Below are 12,799 nucleotides of genomic sequence, written 5' to 3' on the forward strand. Positions count from 1 at the left end.
TCCCCCCTTGGCAGCAAGCCCGCCGCTCCCATTCTGTAAGAGGGACAGGCAGCGGGAGGAAGAGGGAACAGGCGCGTGCGCAGGGCAGGCCAAGTCACGAAGGGGACGGGAATAAAACAGAGATGTCCCAGCCTACAAGCTTTATTAAATACAGAATTGGAACAGAACACCTTCACTTGAATGCAGCTCGATGTCATCTACACACCACTCCGCCAAGAGCTAGAGGGCACGTTTCCCCAGGCTTCCTTCCTCTCGGGATATCCTCTCTTGGCAGTCCCCGCTCCAGAAAGCCACTTCTGAGGAAGGCGCGCGCGGCAGGGGGAACAAAAGGCCCTCTGTTAGTGTTACAGGAGCAAAAGGGAGCAAGTCCCAAACCAAAGGAACCAACCCCATTCATCCCAGTAGACAGGCACCTCTGCTCACAATGCAGACACATTCAACCCAAGGCACTTGTGTCCACCCAAGCAAATGCAAGGGGCTCTAAAGCAACAGCTGGCCACTCGGCAGCTGATTGAAGCCAACAGGAACCCAAAGAATTGCAAAGCAGGGGCCACCTGCTTGCAAACAGGCCCCGTCCCTGAAAAGGCCCGACTAGAGCCCCCCGGAGAGGGGATTATTCGGGGCTCTGGGGGCGGCCTTGCATGTGCACATACACTGTTTCTTCTCTTTTTTAAGGACAGGCACATAATATTCTGTGCCACCAGTATTTGGATCACCATGAAGGTGTCACATAAGACAGATTGCAATTACCTCGCTCACGTTCTTCAGCGACATTTTTGACCATTCCTCACGCACCTGCAAGTATAACACAGGATACCCTTAAGTCCTCAGCAGTTACATTCCTCTAGTACTACCTTCTACGGCCTTTTGAAACCTAACTGTAACATGAAATGCAAACTGGAAACAACACCCTCAATCCTGAGAAATGCTTTGTCCACCAAAACACAGCATTGCCACTACTCTGTGCCATTAATTGTATCACAACACAATTGCCACTCATCACGTTTCCCTCATTCTGGCTTTGCAGAAGGGCATCAAAAAGCACAAGGAGGATATAAGCACACATGGCCAGAGGTCTAGTCCCAAGGCCACAAGCTGCATATTTACACTGTTCACAGCGAGCAATCCGATTTGTGATGCCTGCTTTTTTTCTCATTACAAATCAACACTCTCTTTAATTTACTCCGCAGCAAAGGACTCAGGCCAGAACGAGCTGGCTTTCCTTGCAGCAGCCACCTTCTAGATAGCCTTTTTCATGGCAGCTCTGCTGACTTGCTGTTTAGCCACAGGAGTGCCTGAGGACAGTCACCTGGATCACCCTCTGAGACCCCCACAAGGCAATGCCCAAAGCCGAGCAGCTCAGCTTCAGAACACTACAGGCATGGGGACAGCTACAGCCCGCAGGCATCTCCTTTCAACAGGACCCTTGCTACGCTGCAGGCACCACAGCACTGAGTCACAACTGGAGCTGCCTGAAGCCTTCCCAGGATTGTAAAAGATGGAAGAGGAGAGCTTGACCTTGCCTCCACTCTGTGCAAAGCAGGGAATGGATCATGGCATTCAGTGAAGAATGCTTCGCCCTCTTGTCCAACTCTTGCCACACGGGCCCCAAACCTCACCATTCCGTGAGGAACGTGCTCTCCACACACACTGCAAAGGCTGGGGCACACTCGGACCAGAGCTATCGCTGAGGTTGCAGCAGGCTCTGAGCATTGCCTCATGGAGTCTCTCAGGGCGATCCAGGGGACTGTGCTCGCCCAGTTGTGAGGGGCACCAATGCTGTTTGCACTAGCAGACTGGGTGTCCCGGAGCTAGGCAGGAATGCGTGCTCCTTTTCCCCTTAAAAGCTGAACCCTGCTCATTCATACTCTGTGGGCAGCTCATTCGAGCACAGCGTGCATGTCCAATGCCTTACCTCAGCCATTTGAGCTTCCACTCTGTCTGCCACACAGGAAGCATTGCCCGCTGCGTTCAGCATCAAAGAGCGGCTGCTGCCCAGCTCAGGAGGGTAGGCAGCAGCGGCTTCCGCAAGGCCTCCGATAACTCTGCCTTGCTGCAGGCGTCTGCTGAGAGCCAGTTCATTTCCCAGATCCCTGATTCTCTGCTGCATTCGTCCTACCAGGGAAGCTTGTTCCACCTGCTCCTGGGTGGCTGCCTGTGTCTGAAGCAGATGGTGCCATTTCAGCCTCCAGGGAAGAAGAACTTTCCCCCCATGCCCGACGACAGTTTCCACACACCCCCTTGGAAGAGCACAGCCTTACTCAGGCGCCTCCTCACTGCCCTCAAGAATCCACGGCCAGAGCCAGAGGCACCACGTTACGCAATACTTTCTGTTCACTGGTGGAAACCTGCTCTTAGCACAACGTTTATGTATTTTGGTTTCCAATCAAAGCTCGGACTAAGAAGCCACCTCTCTCTCAGCAAGACGCTAGTCCCTTCTCTTAACGCTGTTCCCTGATTCTCCAGGCACTAATGTGCAAAAAGATGGTGATGCCCGGAATGGCTGAGGACAAGCGTTCCACAAGCTCACGGCCTTCAACAGACTCCTCCAGATATAAAGAGCCCATGAACCCACAGCCCTGACCAGCACAAGCTGGACACAGTGGAGAAGGACACTGGTACAGAAGAGATGAAGGAAAAGGCACAAATGGACTGTGCATGCCAGCACCAAGTACCTTTACCTGCAGAAAGAGATTGACTTCCAGTAGTTTTTGCCTTAGTTGTCGCTCGGCCTTTTCTTCAGTCTCTCTTTTGTGCTCTTTGATGTGGCTGAGGTCTGGCGTGCTGGTCTCTACACGGCACCGGAGGGCAGCCACCTCTTCTTCCAGCTGCCGCTTCCTCTTCCGCAGCTGTGCATGGCTCCCATGCATGCAAGCCAACTCTTCCCGCAAACCTTTGTTTGCTTTCTTGAGCTGCCTTGAGTTTCTCTGCTCTGCAGAGAGCTGCTTGCAAAGTTCCTGCACCTGCACACAGCCAAGGGACACACAGAGAGCCTTAAGCATACGCAGTTCTTTGCAGACCCTGCAGGCTGTGCGCTGAGACTCTGCTTGTCACCAGCTCGCTCCGTTTTAAAACCAAGTGAAAGCCATGCTCCTCTGCCAAAAGCAGCACCTCTTTTAAAGGTTTCCCAAAAGACCACCTCAAGTTTCCCGCCCTTCTCAGGTCTCCTCCAGCACTCCCCTAGCCAATAAAGGCTTCACTCCCAGGAGATCACACATCCACAGAGCTAGGCTCCTTCTCCTTTCCTCAGGAGCACACATCACGCGGGGTGTTTTGCATGCAGCGGGGCTGCCAGGGGTCTTCCAGACTTGTCTCACAGTCGGCATTGCCTGACTTTGTCAACACTCCTCCAGAAAGCAGCTTTCTAAGCCATGGACAAAGAAGCCCTATTCGCTCTGGATCCAAGCGGCAGCTTCTTTCCAAGAACTTTTAGGAAGTATCAGGTTTCCAGAAGTCCCCAAAGGTCAACTGCTACTCTAACGGTTTCCTCTCTCCTCAGAAATTCACCTTTTCCACACCACCACCCTGGCACCGCGGCACTCCTGCCCTTTCGGAAAGATTAGTCAGACGTTTCCAGGGATCAGAAGAAAGCCCCTTCATTTCCAAACACAGCCACCACGTGAATGTGCACGTGAATACAGAAGTCAGCAGAAGAAACGAGACAGCTTTCCAAAACAAACACACAGAAACAACGAAGCACAGCTCACCTTTGTTCTTAATATGTCATCTTTGCTGCCCCCTCCAGAAGGTGCGTCCTTCAGCTTGGCCTGTAGATTCAGCTGGGACTCGCTCTCGCGCCTCTCATAGGTCCTTAGTTTCTTCAGAGCTTTCTCCAGAAGCCTCTTGGACCTGCACAGCCAATTAGGGAGTAAAATAGGAAAGCCATGGGAAAAACAAATAAATAAACAAACAAAAAAAACCCCAAAACACAAGAAGCATTCCCTTTGAGGTTGCTCACAAACCGTTACGTACTCATAGTCTCTGAGTCAATTAAAGGAACCTTGACTCCCAGCTTAGCCGGTATTTCTTACAAATGCTAAAAAGCCATACCTGCTGCATTCTTCCTGCAGTTCCATGTTTTTCTTCACTGCCTCCTCCAGCTGGGCTTCCGCTGCTTGTTTCCTCTCTGCCCCCTTCTTCACTGCCTTTCCTTCACTCTCACACTTTGCACACAGGAAGGAGAAAGCACATACGCAGCTCAGTAAAAAGTGCAAAAGAGCCTGAGAAACAGCTTCCTCTGTCCCCCTGGCACCAGCAGGTGGTACTTAGCTATCCACATCAGTGGACAGCAGAGCTTAAGTTCGAGCTTCAGGGGAATCAGCCGCCATCACTAGGCAACAGTCCTGGGCGTTCAAGGTTACAGAGTTCGTGAACAGTGTAGCTGCCTGCACGCACCCAAAAGGAAAGAAAATCATCGACTGGAAGAGGGAAGTCAGAGCAACCCTTCATGTACCTGCTGATATTTGTCTTCTTTCAGAGGCACGTGTCTTGTCTGTAAGGCAGAGAGCAGATCTTCCAGGCTCTTATGAACCTAAGGAACAAAAAAGCCACACTGATGCTTCCCGGACTCACGCTTGCACCTCATTCAAGGGGTATTAGCGAAGCAAAATGCCACCAACATTTCTCCATCTCACTACTCCTTTACAATCGACCCCCAGTTTGAGCCCTGGAGCAGTTCTCCTTCATTAAGGGCTTGTCTCCTAACTCGGCCCAAGCACACAACACTGCCTAGGCCTGTGCCATTCCTCTATGGATTGACACCTTCGAGCCAAGGAATCCACAGTCAGTAAACAGGGAAGGTGTCAGAGGTTTGGCAATGAAGTCTCCCTTGTCACAGCCTGAGGATGCCGCTTCGGGCTTTGCTTGGCACCAAAGCAATTCCGCGAGCTAACTCGCCCTTAGGGCAGCAACAAGTGCTACTGCCTGAGGGCTTAAGCACCAGGACAGCTAAAAAGCAGCAGGCGGTCAAAGCAGCACATGAGTGTCAAAGCCTCTCCTCGCACGCTGCTCAGGCCGCACAGTAGCCAGGGAACCTCTCAACACCAGAAGGCCTTGGAGAGGGACAAAGCAGAGCCGATCCCCTGCGGACTGCCAGAAATGATGTCCCCCTGGGCTCCCCAGGAAAATCTCTTCCCAGAATGTCCCCACATACACACACAGCTAGGCTCAGGAGCTCATGAAGAAGAAAGCTGAGGAGGAGCTTACAGTGGCAGAGCTGTGCAGCTCTTTCTGCAGGGCTTCAATTCGAGCCGTGTGTTGGTCGCTTCTCCCTTCCAGCCTCACCTTTTCAAGCTCAAGCCTTGAAGGAAACACAGGGAGACAGCACTGTGAAATAACGGCCCTCCAAATTCTGGATGGGCTTGCTGCCATGCAGCCAGCTCTTCCTCTTGCTTTTACACCACCCCGGCAGGCAAAGCCTTGCTTCACCGGGGCAGTTCCTTACCGTCCCACTCGTTCTTCCAGCTGCTTTAGGCTAGCTCTTTCCAAGGAGGCTTCCACAAGCTCTTGCAGTTGCTTGGAAGAAGCCATTGCTTCCCTCTCCTTTTCCGACAGGGCCGCCTGCAACTCCTCAACACAATGCTCACTCTGAAGGCGCTGCTCTTCCGACTCCTGCAACTGTCAAACCAGCACCCATGCTACTCAGCTGCATTTACATACAGACAAGCCAAGTGCTTTGACTCCCAAGTCATCTCTCCCAAATCCTCTTGCCTTGCCCTCTCTCCTGCTAGCCTCTTCCATCCCCATCTTGTCTTCCTACAAGCAGTCCCCAAAACCGCCCCAACACCAATCCGCTTCCTTCCACAGGGACCGCACAGCAAAGACCTTGCCAAACTTAGGCACCAGGGCTATTGCACTAGGCAAGTGAGTCACTTTGAGGCCCTTCAATCTCCGCTGTGGACGTGAGGCCCAGTGCAGGCTCAGCCAGCGCAACCATTCAGAGCACCTGCCTGAGATGCTGCTTCACGTGGACCATGCAAAGCCCCACCTATCCAGGAGGGATGCTGCTTTCTGCAGCTCTCACACTACAGCACCCTGCCCGGTGGAGGAGGAAGAGCAGGTCATTTGGTTCCAGCTTTCACCCCCTTCCTGGGTTATGACAGGCCGCAATGACTGACTTGCTCACGTCCCCCTGGCACCTGTTCTCAGAATACTGCCCTCTGCTTGTTCATCATTTGCCAGGGAAAAACAACATTGTCAGGCTCATTAAGGTAGTTACTGTTTTTGCCTACCTTGCCCTTAAGCCTGTCCAACTCTTTTAGCAACTGCCCTTTCTCTTCCTCCAGGTCCTTGCAACCACGTGTGGCAGCTTCCAGAGAGGCTTCTGACATCAGCTGCTTTCGACGAGCCTCAGCAAGCTCCTGCTCCAGCTGTCTGGCCGTGTCCTGTGGACATAGTTACATGCATAGGAAGAAAAGGCTTGGACCACAGGTTCCGCTTTCTCTTCTTTCCTGTTACATTACAGAGCTGCTTCAGGCTTCAGAGTGAACCTAAACATAACTTATTTTGTCCACACCACTGTGCCTCTGCACAGCTGATGTCTGCTCTCTGTCTGCTGCCAACAGCTAAGCTTTGCCAGCTCGTCTTTAAGCTCGTGGCTTCCTATGAGTTCAAAATGGCCAAGTACTGTTCTCCTTGGAACAGCACATAAACACAGACTGCAGACATCCACGTGCATCTGTGTTTAAGAAAATGCCAGCAATCTGCTCAGATGCACGTGCTGTTATTGAACTGCACACATGACTCTAATCCACAAACCCAGGGCTTCATATTAGATCCTGTGAAAATGAAAGGGCAGGAGTAGCTTACAGAGGCAAAGCTGTGCAGCTCTTTCTGAAGAGCTTCGATTTGAGCTGTCTGTTGGTGAGCTCTGCCTTCCAGCCTCCCATTCTCAAGTTCAAGCCTTCAAAGGAAACATAGGTCTCAGTATGGGAACCCAGTGGAGCACAGACACCCACTCCAAACTGTGAACTGACGGTATCTCAAGCAAACACCTCCCTCCAAATCCCAGATTTGCTTGCTCTCAAGCAGCAAGCTAACCCCGTTGCCTTTACACCCTCCCACAAAGCACAGCCTTGCTTCACTATGCCAACTCCTTACCTTTCCACTTTGTCTTTCAGCACTTTTAGGCTCTCCATTTCCAAGCAGGCCTTCTTGCATTCTTGCAGTTGCTGAGACAAAGCCAATGCTTCCCTTTGCTTTTCTGCCAGGGCTCTCTTCAAATCCTGAACACACCGCTCAGACTGGAGAAGCTGCTCTTCCAGCTCCTGCAACTGTCAAACCAGGACCCATGCTAGTCGGCTTCCTCTTCACACACTCAAGGCACCTGCTTTCACTCGCAGGTCACCTCTGAAAAACCCTGTTGCTTCGTCCTCTTTCATACTGGCCTCTCCCATCCCGCTGCTTGTTCACTGGTTACAGGGGAAAACAGGGTTGTCAGGGTCCTCGGGCTAGTCACAGCCTTTGCCTACCTTGCCTTTAACCCTGGCCAACTCCTTTTGCAACTGCATTTTCTCCTCCTCCAGCTCCCGGCGAGCACGCGTGGCAGCTTCCAGCGAGGCTTCGGACAGCGCCTGCTTTCTGCGGGCATCGGCGAGCTCCTGCTCCAGCTCCCTGACCCTGCCCTGATGGAATAAGGACACGCATCGCAGGAAAAGCCTTGCACCGTGCACTGTGCTTTTGCTTTTCCTGTTACATTACACGACTCTTCCGAGAAGTAGCTCCCCAAAGGACTACTATGTTTCTTCCCCTTCTCCCATCACCCAGACCTTTCTCAGGCATCTCCCTACCCCTCACTCCTACCCCCGCCTTCATTCCCTTCCAGCCATTGTCAGACTCTGGACAAAAGTCTCTCTCCACCCGAGAGCCACACTTGGACCAGGCCTTTTCACACACACAGAATGAGGCAAACACTCTGCAGAGCAGCACAGTGCACACTTGTGCACCGTGTCCATTTGCAGGCAGACACTTCCCCTTCCACAGCACACTCCAAGGCCACGCAATCTCTTCTCTAACTGTCCACACACACACACACAAGTAGGCTCAGGAGCTCATGAAAAGGAAAGGTCAGGAGTCGCTTACAGAGGCAGAGCTGCGCAGCTCTTTCTGAAGAGCTTCCACCCTGGCAGTCTCATGGCGCGCTGTCACCTCCAGCCCTGTTTTTTCAAACTCAAGCCTTCAAAGGAAACATAGGGCTCAGTATGGGAACCCAACAGAGCACACATACCCACTCCACACTGTGAACTAACAACATCTCAAGCAAAAGCCTCCCTCCAAGTCCCACATTCCCTTGCTGGGATGCAGCAAGGTAATCCCGTTGCCTTTACACCAGCCCACAAAGCAAAGCCTTGCTTCACTCTGGCACTTCCTCACCGTCCAACTTTTTCCCTCAAGAGCTTTATGGTGAAGAGCAGTGTGCCACGTTCTTGCTCTTGCTGGGGAGCAGCCATTGATTCTCTTTGCTTCTCTGCCAGGGCTCTCTTCAACTCCTCAACAGACCGCTCAGACTGGAGACGCCGCTCTTCCGATTCCTGCAACTGTCAAACCAGGAACCATGGGAGTGAGCTTCATCTTCAGCATCTTACACACTGCTTTGACTCCCAAGTCAAATCTCCCAAACTCTGGTGCTTCACCCTCTTTCCTACTGGCCTCTCCTGCCCCCATCCTGATTTTCTACAAGCAGACAGCTCCGACTGACAAGGGAAAAGAGCGCTTTCTGCAGCTCTCAAACTACACTGCCCTGCACAGCACAGCACATGAAGAAGAGCACGTCGTTGCGCTCAAGGCTCCACCGCCCTCATGGGTTACGGCAGTGCGGAACTACTGACTTCATCACATCTCACTTGTACCTGTGCTCAGAATGCTGCCTTGTCCTTCTCATCATTTACAGAGGAAGAACAGCCCTGTTACGCTCATTATTGTTGTTATGGCATTTGCCTACCTTGCCTTTAACCCTGGCCAACTCCTTCTGCAGCTGCCCTTGCTCTTCCTCCAGGTCCCGGCAGGAACGGGGGGCAGCTTCCAGCAAGGCTTCTGCTGGCGACTGCTTTTTAGGAGCATCAGCAAGCTCCTCACCCAGCTCTCCAATACTATCCTAATGAAATAGTTACACACATAGGAAGAAAAAGCTTGGAGCACGCACTATGCATTTCTAATAAGGCACTTGCTATGAGAGCTCGGACATTCCCAGACCCTGCTTCCTCACAAGCCCCGTGGAGCAGCTTGCACACAGCTAAAGCTGTTCCAGTTCACTGGAACAAATGTATGGCAGAAGCAGCCAAAGAAGGAGCAGAGCCTCCTCGGTGCAGGGCCCACACCCAGAGCAACCTCCTGAGAAGATCCCCCCACGGGGAACCCACTGTGCCCCCCGCTGAAAGCACCTCAGAATCCCAGGGAGAATCGTTGTCCTCCTCCGGCTCCGCTCCTGCTGCCGATGGAACATCTGCAAGGGAAATAAGGAAGGGCACACCATGAGTGCTTCTTTCACTCTGCTGCTCTCCTCCGTCAGGCAACACCCACAGCCAAGGGACAGATAATGCTGTTACTAGAGTCTTCAAAAAAAGAAGACAAAGCAGCGTCATTCAAGAGCATCCTCACGCTCAGCCGCACCACTGTGTTCTCACCCCTTCCCCTGCCCTTCTCTGCAGCAGAAGTTGCCCAAGCCCAGCAGGACAGCTCACACAGCTACAACCAACACCCAACAGAGGGGCAGCGAGCACCCAAACGCGGCTCTGCAAGGCCGGAGTCCTGGAGGAGGGAGCCGTGCGGGCAGCTGCTCTCCCAAACTCGCGCTCCAGAGTCTGGCACCCACAGTCCATTCGCATCGCAACGGAGGGGTCCTCAAAGCACTACACAAAATATCCTCACGTGCGCAGCGAGTCACCAAGAAACAGTGCTCCTTGCACTCCAGCACTACCACAAAACGCCTCCCTCAGCTGACGTGCCCTCTGCCCTCTCCTTTGGTGGCAAGGGCAGAATCGGGGCTGCCCCTTCTCACAAGCACGGCACCGTTTCCATGCACTGGCCCTCACAGCCACCAAACAAGACGTGGCCTTCAACGTGCCCTTCAACTCACCTCGCACACAAACCGGGGCTCCTGCAGCGTTTGTATCCTGAGGACCATCAGCGGCCTCCTCTCCATCCCTTGCAGGTGCTTCGTCCTGAAAGAGGCCAGCCAAAACAGTCGCAAAAAACAGAAAGAAGCACTCCCTGTGCAGGCAATGGACACCCTGCAAACTACTTCCCTCTACCCACACAGGGAAAAATGGTCTGACTTCCTTTCTTTGAGGCCTGCAACTCCTCCCTTGAGAAGACGTTTGAGTAGACAGCAGTACCCAATGTCACATATGTGCTCTTCTGCTTCTGAAGAGACCCTCACAAGCGCAGCCTGCGCACAGTCTCAGCCTGCCTTCACCCACGTTCCAATACCCAGGAGCACACACACCCTTTCCCCTCTCCTTTGCACCAATGAAAACCAACAGTTGCCTGCTTTTCAGTAACCTTAGTCCAACTCCGCCTCTTTCCTCCCTTGCACTTTTTTACCCAAAACAGCGCTCCAAGTCAAAACCCACGTTATTGCTGTTGGGCTTCTTACTTGGCTGCAGGATTCCATACACTGTCCTTTTCATGGATACTTTGGCAAAGAAACAGCAACCCCACCAAACTCTTGCAGAGCCAGAATCTGGACCCTTTGAGTATTGCACTACAAATCCCATGCAAGGGCCACTTGCTATGAGAGCTCGGACATTCCCAGACCCTGCTTCCTCACAAGCCTCGTGGAGCAGCTTGCACACAGCTAAAGCTGCTCCAGTTCACTGGAACAAACGTATGGCAGAAGCAGCCAAAGAAGGAGCAGAGCCTCCTCGGTGCAGGGCCCACACCCAGAGCAACCTCCTGAGAAGATCCCCCCACGCAGAACCCACTGTGCCCCCCGCTGAAAGTACCTCAGAATCCCAGGGAGAATCGTTGTCCTCCTCCGGCTCCGCTCCTGCTGCCGATGGAACATCTGCAAGGGAAATAAGGAAGGGCACACCATGAGTGCTTCTCTCACTCTGCTGCTCTCCTCCATCAGGCAACACCCACAGCCAAGGGACAGATAATGCTGTTACTAGAGTGTTTAAAAAAAGAAGAAAAAGCAGCGTCATTCAAGAGCATCCTCACTCTGAACCGCACCACTGTGTTCTCACCCTTCCTCCCACATGCTCACACAGGCAGGAAGTCACCACGAAATAACACTCCTTGCACTCCAGCACTTCCACAAAACATCTTCCTCACTTGACCTTCCCCTCTGCCCTGGCATTTGCTGGCAAGGGCAGAATTGGGGCTTTCCCATCTCAGCAGCAGCTCATCACCAGCATTCACTGACTCAGCCCAAGGAGCAAACAAACACAGGGGCTCAACGCTTCTGAACTCACCTCTACTGACAGGGAGGGCTGCTGCAGCATTTGCAACTTGAGGACCACCTGCTGCTTCCTCCCCATCCCGTGCAGGTGATTCCTCCTGAAAGAGGCCAGCCAAAAGAGTTGGAAGGAACAGAAAGAAGCACCCGTTGCACAGGAAAGGACACCGTGCAAAGTACTTCTATTCCCTGTACCTGTACAGGGAAAAACGTTCTCACTTTTCTTTTACAAGGCCTGCACTCCTCCCTTAGGAGGATGTTTCTGTGCACAGCAATACCCAGTGTCACAGACATGCTGTTCCTCTTCAACAGAGACTCTCAGAAGTGCAGCCTGGACACAGGCTGAGCCTACATTCACCTACATTCAAATATGCAGGAGCACACACACCCTTTCCCCCGCTCCTCTGCAACAACAAAAACCAACAGAAAGCACCTCAGAATCCAAGAGGGAGTCTCCGTCTTTCTCCTGCTCCGCTCCCGCTGCCAAGGAAACATCTACAAGGGAAAGAAGGAAGGGCACACCATGAGTGCTTCTTTCACTCTGCTGCTCTCCTCCATCAGGCAAGCCCCAGCGAGCAAACACACAGCAGGACCCGTGTTTACTAACTCACCTTTCTCACCAGCCACTGATCCTGCAGCATCTTTATCCTGAGGACCACCAGCACCTTCCTCTCCATCCTTTTCAGATGATGCTTCCTAAGAGAGGTCAGGAAAAAAAAAAAAAAAGTGTTGCAAAGAACAGAAAGAAGCATCTTCTGCAGCGGCAATTCACACTTTGCAAAATGCTTCATTTCCCTGGGTAACTACACAGGAGAGTTCTCTCTTGTCTGCTGCAAAGAAAGGCCTGCAGGTTTTCCACAGGAATGCCTTTGGGCAGACAGCAATAGCCAGCACCACAGACATGCTGCTCTGCCCCTCACAAGCATGGCCTAGACACACTCTGACTCCAGCTTCAACAACACGGCGACACGCACGAGCACACTCCCCATCTGCCCCTTCTTTACACCCAGGACAAGCAACAGCTGCCTGCTTCTCCGACAGCCTTAGTCCAGCTTCCCTCCCTTTCCTCACGGGCACTCTTCAACCCACTAGCACATCTCCCTGTGCTGCAGTAGCTCCTCGCAGACGGCATCTGCGACACCCTCTCAAAGCTCACTGACAAGAGGGCAACCAGGAGAAGAAGGAAATCTTGCCTGCATCTCCAGCACTGCAGGGTGCCTTCCAGCATCATCCTCGGAATCCTCAGAATCGCTGCACAGTCCCAGTGCCAAACACCTCTTCTGCAGGAGAAACAGCAAAAATAAAGAGACATCATCAGAGGGGAAACAGGCAGCGGGAGATCAGGCGCACGTGAGCCTGGAATGCCATTCCCATGTGCCAGGAGACAAAGACACCGGCTACAGG

At 52.7% G+C, this 12,799-nt stretch overlaps 1 pseudogene; it reads right to left on the reverse strand.

Moving 5' to 3' along the window:
- Positions 1 to 2,428: 2,428 nt before the first annotated feature.
- On the reverse strand, positions 2,429 to 4,082 carry LOC148596272 (ankyrin repeat domain-containing protein 26-like; annotated as a pseudogene).
- Between the last annotated feature and the right edge of the window lie 8,717 nt (positions 4,083 to 12,799).

The sequence above is a fragment of the Tinamus guttatus genome, unplaced genomic scaffold (genome assembly GCF_059628265.1).
Source record: "Tinamus guttatus ecotype Peru unplaced genomic scaffold, ASM5962826v1 Tinamus_guttatus_pri_ptg000018l, whole genome shotgun sequence".
Taxonomy (NCBI): domain Eukaryota; kingdom Metazoa; phylum Chordata; class Aves; order Tinamiformes; family Tinamidae; genus Tinamus; species Tinamus guttatus.